Source organism: Oncorhynchus nerka, linkage group LG18 (assembly GCF_034236695.1).
Source record: "Oncorhynchus nerka isolate Pitt River linkage group LG18, Oner_Uvic_2.0, whole genome shotgun sequence".
In the NCBI taxonomy this organism is placed as follows: domain Eukaryota; kingdom Metazoa; phylum Chordata; class Actinopteri; order Salmoniformes; family Salmonidae; genus Oncorhynchus; species Oncorhynchus nerka.
The window spans coordinates 6,895,068-6,904,751 of NC_088413.1; the positions used below are offsets into that span (position 1 = coordinate 6,895,068).

Sequence of the window (9,684 nt, forward strand, 5' to 3'; positions counted from 1 at the left end):
TACCACCTGTTAAACTGTTGATATAGACAGCTGTTCCTCTCCTCCATGTTTCTCTACCACTTGTTAAACTGTTCATATAGACAGCTGTAGACGTCCTCCTCCTCCTCCATGTTTCTCTACCACCTGTCAAACTGTTGATATAGACAGCTGTAGACGTCCTCCTCCATGTTTCTCTACCACCTGTTAAACTGTTGATATAGACAGCTGTAGACGTCCTCTTCCTCCATGTTTCTCTACCACCTGTCGAACTGTTGATATAGACAGCTGTACACGTCCTCCTCCTCCATGTTTCTCTACCACCTGTTAAACTGTTGATATAGACAGCTGTAGACGTCCTCCTCCTCCATGTTTCTCTTCCACCTGTTAAACTGTTGATAGACAGCTGTAGACGTCCTCCTCCTCCATGTTTCTCTACCACCTGTTAAACTGTTGATATAGACAGCTGTAGACGTCCTCCTCCTCCATGTTTCTCTACCACCTGTTAAACTGTTGATAGACAGCTGTAGACGTCCTCCTCCTCCATGTTTCTCTACCACCTGTTAAACTGTTGATATAGACAGCTGTAGACGTCCTCCTCCTCCATGTTTCTCTACCACCTGTTAAACTGTTGATATAGACAGCTGTAGACGTCCTCTTCCTCCATGTTTCTCTACCACCTGTCGAACTGTTGATATAGACAGCTGTACACATCCTCCTCCTCCATGTTTCTCTACCACCTGTTAAACTGTTGATATAGACAGCTGTAGACGTCCTCCTCCTCCATGTTTCTCTTCCACCTGTTAAACTGTTGATAGACAGCTGTAGACGTTCTCCTCCTCCATGTTTCTCTACCACCTGTTAAACTGTTGATATAGACAGCTGTAGACGTCCTCCTCCTCCTCCATGTTTCTCTACCACCTGTTAAACTGTTGATAGACAGCTGTAGACGTCCTCCTCCTCCATGTTTCTCTACCACCTGTCAAACTGTTGATATAGACAGCTGTAGACGTCCTCCTCCTCCATGTTTCTCTTCCACCTGTTAAACTGTTGCTATAGACAGCTGTAGACATCCTCCTCCTCCATGTTTCTCTACCACCTGTTAAACTGTTGATATAGACAGCTGTAGACGTCCTCCTCCTCCATGTTTCTCTACCACCTGTTAAACTGTTGATATAGACAGCTGTAGACGTCCTCCTCCTCCATGTTTCTCTACCACCTGTTAAACTGTTGATATAGACAGCTGTAGACGTCCTCCTCCATGTTTCTCTACCACCTGTTAAACTGTTGATATAGACAGCTGTAGACGTCCACCTCCTCCTCCATGTTTCTCTACCACCTGTTAAACTGTTGATATAGACAGCTGTAGACGTCCTCCTCCTCCATGTTTCTCTACCACCTGTCAAACTGTTGATATAGACAGCTGTAGACGTCCTCCTCCTCCATGTTTCTCTTCCACCTGTTAAACTGTTGCTATAGACAGCTGTAGACATCCTCCTCCTCCATGTTTCTCTACCACCTGTTAAACTGTTGATATAGACAGCTGTAGACCTCCTCCTCCTCCATGTTTCTCTACCACCTGTTAAACTGTTGATATAGACAGCTGTAGACGTTCTCCTCCTCCTCCATGTTTCTCTACCACCTGTTAAACTGTTGATATAGACAGCTGTAGACGTCCTCTTCCTCCATGTTTCTCTACCACCTGTGGAACTGTTGATATAGACAGCTGTAGACGTCCTCCTCCTCCATGTTTCTCTACCACCTGTTAAACATGTTTCTCCTCCATGTTTCTCTACCACCTGTTAAACTGTTGATATAGACAGCTGTAGACGTCCTCCTCCATGTTTCTCTACCACCTGTTAAACTGTTGATATAGACAGCTGTAGACGTCCACCTCCTCCTCCATGTTTCTCTACCACCTGTTAAACTGTTGATATAGACAGCTGTAGACGTCCTCCATGTTTCTCTACCACCTGTCGAACTGTTGATATAGACAGCTGTAGACGTCCTCCTCCTCCATGTTTCTCTACCACCTGTCAAACTGTTGATATAGACAGCTGTAGACGTCGTCCTCCTCCATGTTTCTCTTCCACCTGTTAAACTGTTGCTATAGACAGCTGTAGACATCCTCCTCCTCCATGTTTCTCTACCACCTGTTAAACTGTTGATATAGACAGCTGTAGACCTCCTCCTCCTCCATGTTTCTCTACCATCTGTTAAACTGTTGATATAGACAGCTGTAGACGTCCTCCATGTTTCTCTACCACCTGTTAAACTGTTGATATAGACAGCTGTAGACGTCCTCCTCCTCCATGTTTCTCTACCACCTGTCAAACTGTTGATATAGACAGCTGTAGACCTCCTCCTCCTCCATGTTTCTCTACCACCTGTTAAACTGTTGATAGACAGCTGTAGACATCCTCCTCCTCCATGTTTCTCTACCACCTGTTAAACTGTTGACATAGACAGCTGTAGACGTCCTCCTCCTCCTCCATGTTTCTCTACCACCTGTTAAACTGTTGATATAGACAGCTGTAGACGTCCTCCTCCTCCATGTTTCTCTACCACCTGTTAAACTGTTGATATAGACAGCTGTAGACGTCCTCCTCCTCCATGTTTCTCTACCACCTGTTAAACTGTTGATATAGACAGCTGTAGACGTCCTCCTCCTCCATGTTTCTCTACCACCTGTTAAACTGTTGATATAGACAGCTGTAGACGTCCTCCTCCTCTCCATGTTTCTCTACCACCTGTTAAACTGTTGATATAGACAGCTGTAGACGTCCTCCTCCTCCATGTTTCTCTACCACCTGTTAAACTGTTGATATAGACAGCTGTAGACGTCCTCCTCCATGTTTCTCTACCACCTGTTAAACTGTTGATATAGACAGCTGTAGACGTCCTCTTCCTCCATGTTTCTCTACCACCTGTTAAACTGTTGATATAGACAGCTGTACACGTCCTCCTCCTCCATGTTTCTCTACCACCTGTTAAACTGTTGATATAGACAGCTGTAGACGTCCTCCTCCTCCATGTTTCTCTACCACCTGTTAAACTGTTGATATAGACAGCTGTAGACGTCCTCCTCCTCCATGTTTCTCTACCACCTGTCAAACTGTTGATATAGACAGCTGTAGACGCGTCCTCCTCCTCCATGTTTCTCTTCCACCTGTTAAACTGTTGATATAGACAGCTGTAGACGTCCTCCTCCTCCATGTTTCTCTACCACCTGTTAAACTGTTGATATAGACAGCTGTAGACGTCCTCCTCCTCCATGTTTCTCTACCACCTGTTAAACTGTTGATATAGACAGCTGTAGACCTCCTCCTCCTCCATGTTTCTCTTCCACCTGTTAAACTGTTGATATAGACAGCTGTACACGTCCTCCTCCTCCATGTTTCTCTACCACCTGTTAAACTGTTGATATAGACAGCTGTAGACGTCCTCCTCCTCCTCCATGTTTCTCTACCACCTGTTAAACTGTTGATATAGACAGCTGTAGAGACCTCCTCCTCCATGTTTCTCTACCACCTGTTAAACTGTTGATATAGACATGTCCTCCTCTCTCCATTTCTCTACCACCTGTTAAACTGTTGATATAGACAGCTGTAGACGTCCTCCTCCTCCTCCATGTTTCTCTACCACCTGTTAAACTGTTGATATAGACAGCTGTAGACGTCCTCCTCCTCCATGTTTCTCTACCACCTGTCAAACTGTTGATATAGACAGCTGTAGACGTCCTCCTCCTCCATGTTTCTCTTCCACCTGTTAAACTGTTGATATAGACAGCTGTAGACGTCCTCCTCCTCCATGTTTCTCTACCACCTGTTAAACTGTTGATATAGACAGCTGTAGACGTCCTCCTCCTCCTCCATGTTTCTCTACCACCTGTTAAACTGTTGATAGACAGCTGTAGACGTCCTCCTCCTCCATGTTTCTCTACCACCTGTTAAACTGTTGATATAGACAGCTGTAGACGTCCTCCTCCTCCATGTTTCTCTACCACCTGTTAAACTGTTGATATAGACAGCTGTAGACACCTCCTCCTCCATGTTTCTCTACCACCTCCAGCTGTTCCTCCTCCTCCATGTTTCTCTACCACCTGTTAAACTGTTGATATAGACAGCTGTACACGTCCTCCTCCTCCATGTTTCTCTACCACCTGTTAAACTGTTGATATAGACAGCTGTAGACGTCCTCCTCCTCCATGTTTCTCTTCCACCTGTTAAACTGTTGATAGACAGCTGTAGACGTCCTCCTCCTCCATGTTTCTCTACCACCTGTTAAACTGTTGATATAGACAGCTGTAGACGTCCACCTCCTCCTCCATGTTTCTCTACCACCTGTTAAACTGTTGATATAGACAGCTGTAGACGTCCTCCTCCTCCATGTTTCTCTACCACCTGTTAAACTGTTGATATAGACAGCTGTAGACGTCCTCCTCCTCCATGTTTCTCTACCACCTGTTAAACTGTTGATATAGACAGCTGTAGACGTCCTCCTCCTCCATGTTTCTCTACCACCTGTTAAACTGTTGATATAGACAGCTGTAGACGTCCTCCTCCTCCATGTTTCTCTACCACCTGTTAAACTGTTGATATAGACAGCTGTAGACGTCCTCCTCCTCCATGTTTCTCTACCACCTGTTAAACTGTTGATATAGACAGCATGTTTCTCTACCACCTGTTAAACTGTTGTAGACAGCGCCCTCCTCCTCCATGTTTCTCTACCACCTGTTAAACTGTTGATATAGACAGCTGTAGACGTCCTCCTCCTCCATGTTTCTCTACCACCTGTTAAACTGTTGATATAGACAGCTGTAGACGTCCTCCTCCTCCATGTTTCTCTACCACCTGTCAAACTGTTGATATAGACAGCTGTAGCGTCCTCCTCCTCCATGTTTCTCTTCCACCTGTTAAACTGTTGCTATAGACAGCTGTAGACATCCTCCTCCTCCATGTTTCTCTACCACCTGTTAAACTGTTGATATAGACAGCTGTAGACCTCCTCCTCCTCCATGTTTCTCTACCACCTGTTAAACTGTTGATATAGACAGCTGTAGACGTCCTCCTCCATGTTTCTCTACCACCTGTTAAACTGTTGATATAGACAGCTGTAGTCCTCTTCCTCCCATGTTTCTCTACCACCTGTCCAGCCTCCTCCTCCATGTTTCTCTACCACCTGTTAAACTGTCCTCCTCCTCCTCCATGACTGTTATAGACAGCTGTTAGACGTCCTCCTCCTCCATGTTTCTCTACCACCTGTTAAACTGTTGATATAGACAGCTGTAGACGTCCCTCCTCCTCCTCCATGTTTCTCTACCACCTGTTCCAGCTGTAGACTTCCTCCATGTTTCTCTACCACCTGTCAAACTGTTTGAGCTGTATCCAGACCACCTGTTAAACTGTTGATATAGACAGCTGTACGTCGTCCTCCTCCATGTTTCTCTTCCACCTGTTAAACTGTTGCTATAGACAGCTGTAGACATCCTCCTCCTCCATGTTTCTCTACCACCTGTTAAACTGTTGATATAGACAGCTGTAGACCTCTCCTCCTCCATGTTTCTCTACCATCTGTTAAACTGTTGATATAGACAGCTGTAGGCGTCCTCCATGTTTCTCTACCACCTGTTAAACTGTTGATATAGACAGCTGTAGACGTCCTCCTCCTCCATGTTTCTCTACCACCTGTCAAACTGTTGATATAGACAGCTGTAGACCTCCTCCTCCTCCATGTTTCTCTACCACCTGTTAAACTGTTGATAGACAGTTTCTCTACCACCTGTTAAACTGTTGATATAGACAGCGACGTCCTCCTCCTCCATGTTTCTCTACCACCTGTTAAACTCTTGATATAGACAGCTGTAGGCGTCCTCCTCCTCCATGTTTCTCTACCACCTGTTAAACTGTTGATATAGACAGCTGTAGACGTCCTCCTCCTCCATGTTTCTCTACCACCTGTTAAACTGTTGATATAGACAGTTGTAGACCTCCTCCTCCTCCATGTTTCTCTACCAGTCCTCCTCCTCCTTCATGTTAAACTGTTGATAGACAGCTGTAGACTCCTCCTCCTCCATGTTTCTCTTCCACCTGTTAAACTGTTGACATAGACAGTTGGCGTCCTCCTCCTCCTCCATGTTTCTCTACCACCTGTTAAACTGTTGATATAGACATAGACGTCCTCCTCCATGTTTCTCTACCACCTGTTAAACTGTTCCTATCCATGTTTCTCTACCACCTGTTAAATGTCCTCCTCCTCCATGTTTCTCTACCACCTGTTAAACTGTTGATATAGACAGCTGTAGACGTCCTCCTCCTCCTCCATGTTTCTCTTCCACCTGTTAAACTGTTGATAGACAGCTGTAGACTCCTCCTCCTCCATGTTTCTCTACCACCTGTTAAACTGTTGATATAGACAGCTGTACACTTCCTCCTCCTCCATGTTTCTCTTCCACCTGTTAAACTGTTGATATAGACAGCTGTACCACCTCCTCCTCCTCCTCCATGTTTCTCTACCACCTGTTAAACTGTTGATATAGACAGCTGTACACGTCCTCTTCCTCCATGACCTTGACTGTTGATATAGACAGCTGTACACATCCTCTCCTCCATGTTTCTACCACCTGTTAAACTGTTGATATAGACAGCTTGTTTCTCTTACTGTTAAACTGTTGATATAGACAACCCCTCCCTCCTCCATGTTTTCTCCACCTGTTAAACTGTTGATATAGACAGCTGTAGACCTCCTCCTCCTCCATGTTTCTCTACCACCTGTTAAACTGTTGATATAGACAGCTGTAGACATCCTCCTCCTCCATGTTTCTCTACCACCTGTTAAACTGTTGATATAGACAGCTGTAGACATCCTCCTCCATGTTTCTCTACCACCTGTTAAACTGTTGATATAGACAGCTGTAGCGTCCTCCTCCTCCATGTTTCTCTACCACCTGTTAAACTGTTGATATAGACAGCTGTAGACCTCCTCCTCCTGCTTTCCTCCTCCATGTTTCTCTACCACCTGTTAAACTGTTGATATAGACAGCTGTAGACCTCCTCCTCCTCCATGTTTCTCTACCACCCTGTTAAACTGTTGATATGAACCCAGCTGTGAGCGTCCTCCTCCTCCATGTTTCTCTACCACCTGTCAAACTGTTGATATAGACAGCTGTAGGCGTCCTCCTCCTCCATGTTTCTCTTCCACCTGTTAAACTGTTGATATAGACAGCTGTAGACGTCCTCCTCCTCCATGTTTCTCTACCACCTGTCAAACTGTTGATATAGACAGCTGTAGACATCCTCCTCCTCCATGTTTCTCTACCACCTGTTAAACTGTTGATATAGACAGCTGTAGACGTCCTCCTCCTCCATGTTTCTCTACCACCTGTTAAACTGTTGATATAGACAGCTGTAGAGCGTCCTCCTCCATGTTTCTCTACCACCTGTTAAACTGTTGATATAGACAGCTGTAGACGTCCTCTTCCTCCATGTTTCTCTACCACCTGTGGAACTGTTGATATAGACAGCTGTACATGTCCTCCTCCTCCATGTTTCTCTACCACCTGTTAAACTGTTGATATAGACAGCTGTAGGCGTCCTCCTCCTCCATGTTTCTCTTCCACCTGTTAAACTGTTGGTAGACAGCTGTAGGCGTCCTCCTCCTCCATGTTTCTCTTCCACCTGTTAAACTGTTGATATAGACAGCTGTAGACGTCCACCTCCTCCTCCATGTTTCTCTACCACCTGTTAAACTGTTGATATAGACAGCTGTAGGACGTCCTCCATGTTTCTCTACCACCTGTCGAACTGTTGATATAGACAGCTGTAGACGTCCTCCTCCTCCATGTTTCTCTACCACCTGTCAAACTGTTGATATAGACAGCTGTAGACGTCGTCCTCCTCCATGTTTCTCTTCCACCTGTTAAACTGTTGCTATAGACAGCTGTAGACATCCTCCTCCTCCATGTTTCTCTACCACCTGTTAAACTGTTGATATAGACAGCTGTAGACCTCCTCCTCCTCCATGTTTCTCTACCATCTGTTAAACTGTTGATATAGACAGCTGTAGACGTCCTCCATGTTTCTCTACCACCTGTTAAACTGTTGATATAGACAGCTGTGAGCGTCCTCCTCCTCCATGTTTCTCTACCACCTGTCAAACTGTTGATATAGACAGCTGTAGACCTCCTCCTCCTCCATGTTTCTCTACCACCTGTTAAACTGTTGATAGACAGCTGTAGAGCGTCCTCCTCCTCCATGTTTCTCTACCACCTGTTAAACTCTTGATATAGACAGCTGTAGAGCGTCCTCCTCCTCCATGTTTCTCTACCACCTGTTAAACTGTTGATATAGACAGCTGTAGACGTCCTCCTCCTCCTCCATGTTTCTCTACCACCTGTTAAACTGTTGATATAGACAGCTGTAGACCTCCTCCTCCTCCATGTTTCTCTACCACACTGTTAAACTGTTGATAGACAGCTGTAGAGCGTCCTCCTCCTCCTCCATGTTTCTCTTCCACCTGTTAAACTGTTGACATGAGACAGCTGTAGAGCGTCCTCCTCCTCCTCCATGTTTCTCTACCACCTGTTAAACTGTTGATATAGACAGCTGTAGACGTCCTCCTCCTCCATGTTTCTCTACCACCTGTTAAACTGTTGATATAGACAGCTGTAGACGTCCTCCTCCTCCTCCATGTTTCTCTACCACCTGTTAAACTGTTGATATAGACAGCTGTAGACCTCCTCCTCCTCCATGTTTCTCTACCACCTGTTGAACTGTTGATATAGACAGCTGTAGACGTCCTCCTCCTCCTCCATGTTTCTCTACCACCTGTTAAACTGTTGATATAGACAGCTGTAGACCTCCTCCTCCCATGTTTCTCTACCACCTGTTAAACTGTTGATATAGACAGCTGTAGACCTCCTCCTCCTCCTCCCATGTTCTCTACCACCTGTTAAACTGTTGATATAGACAGCTGTAGACGTCCTCCTCCATGTTTCTCTACCACCTGTTAAACTGTTGATATAGACAGCTGTAGATGTCCTCCTCCTCCTCCATGTTTCTCTACCACCTGTTAAACTGTTGATATAGACAGCTGTAGACTTCCTCCTCCATGTTTCTCTACCACCTGTTAAACTGTTGATAGACAGCTGTAGACTTCCTCCTCCTCCATGTTTCTCTTCCACCTGTTAAACTGTTGATATAGACAGCTGTACACGTCCTCCTCCATGTTTCTCTTCCACCTGTTAAACTGTTGATATAGACAGCTGTACACGTCCTCCTCCTCCATGTTTCTCTACCACCTGTTAAACTGTTGATATAGACAGCTGTAGACCTCCTCCTCCTCCATGTTTCTCTACCACCTGTTAAACTGTTGATATAGACAGCTGTAGACATCCTCCTCCTCCATGTTTCTCTACCACCTGTTAAACTGTTGATATAGACAGCTGTAGACATCCTCCTCCATGTTTCTCTACCACCTGTTAAACTGTTGATATAGACAGCTGTAGACGTCCTCCTCCTCCATGTTTCTCTACCACCTGTTAAACTGTTGATATAGACAGCTGTAGACCTCCTCCTCCTCCTCCATGTTTCTCTACCACCTGTTAAACTGTTGATATAGACAGCTGTAGACGCTCCTCCTCCCTCCATGTTTCTCTACCACCTGTTAAACTGTTGATATAGACAGCTGTAGACCTCCTCCTCCTCCATG

The 9,684-nt window shown here is 45.3% G+C and overlaps 1 protein-coding gene across 1 annotated transcript in view; it reads left to right on the top strand.

The window, feature by feature from the left end:
• Positions 1 to 27, top strand: part of LOC135561975 (WD repeat-containing protein 19-like) — a 101,597-nt gene extending 101,570 nt beyond the window's left edge. Inside the window, exon 25 of the mRNA XM_065004508.1 lies at positions 1 to 27. This exon is cut by the window's left edge and continues 774 nt beyond it. The gene's annotated coding sequence lies outside the window, so the exon portion shown is untranslated.
• Positions 28 to 9,684: the final 9,657 nt, after the last annotated feature.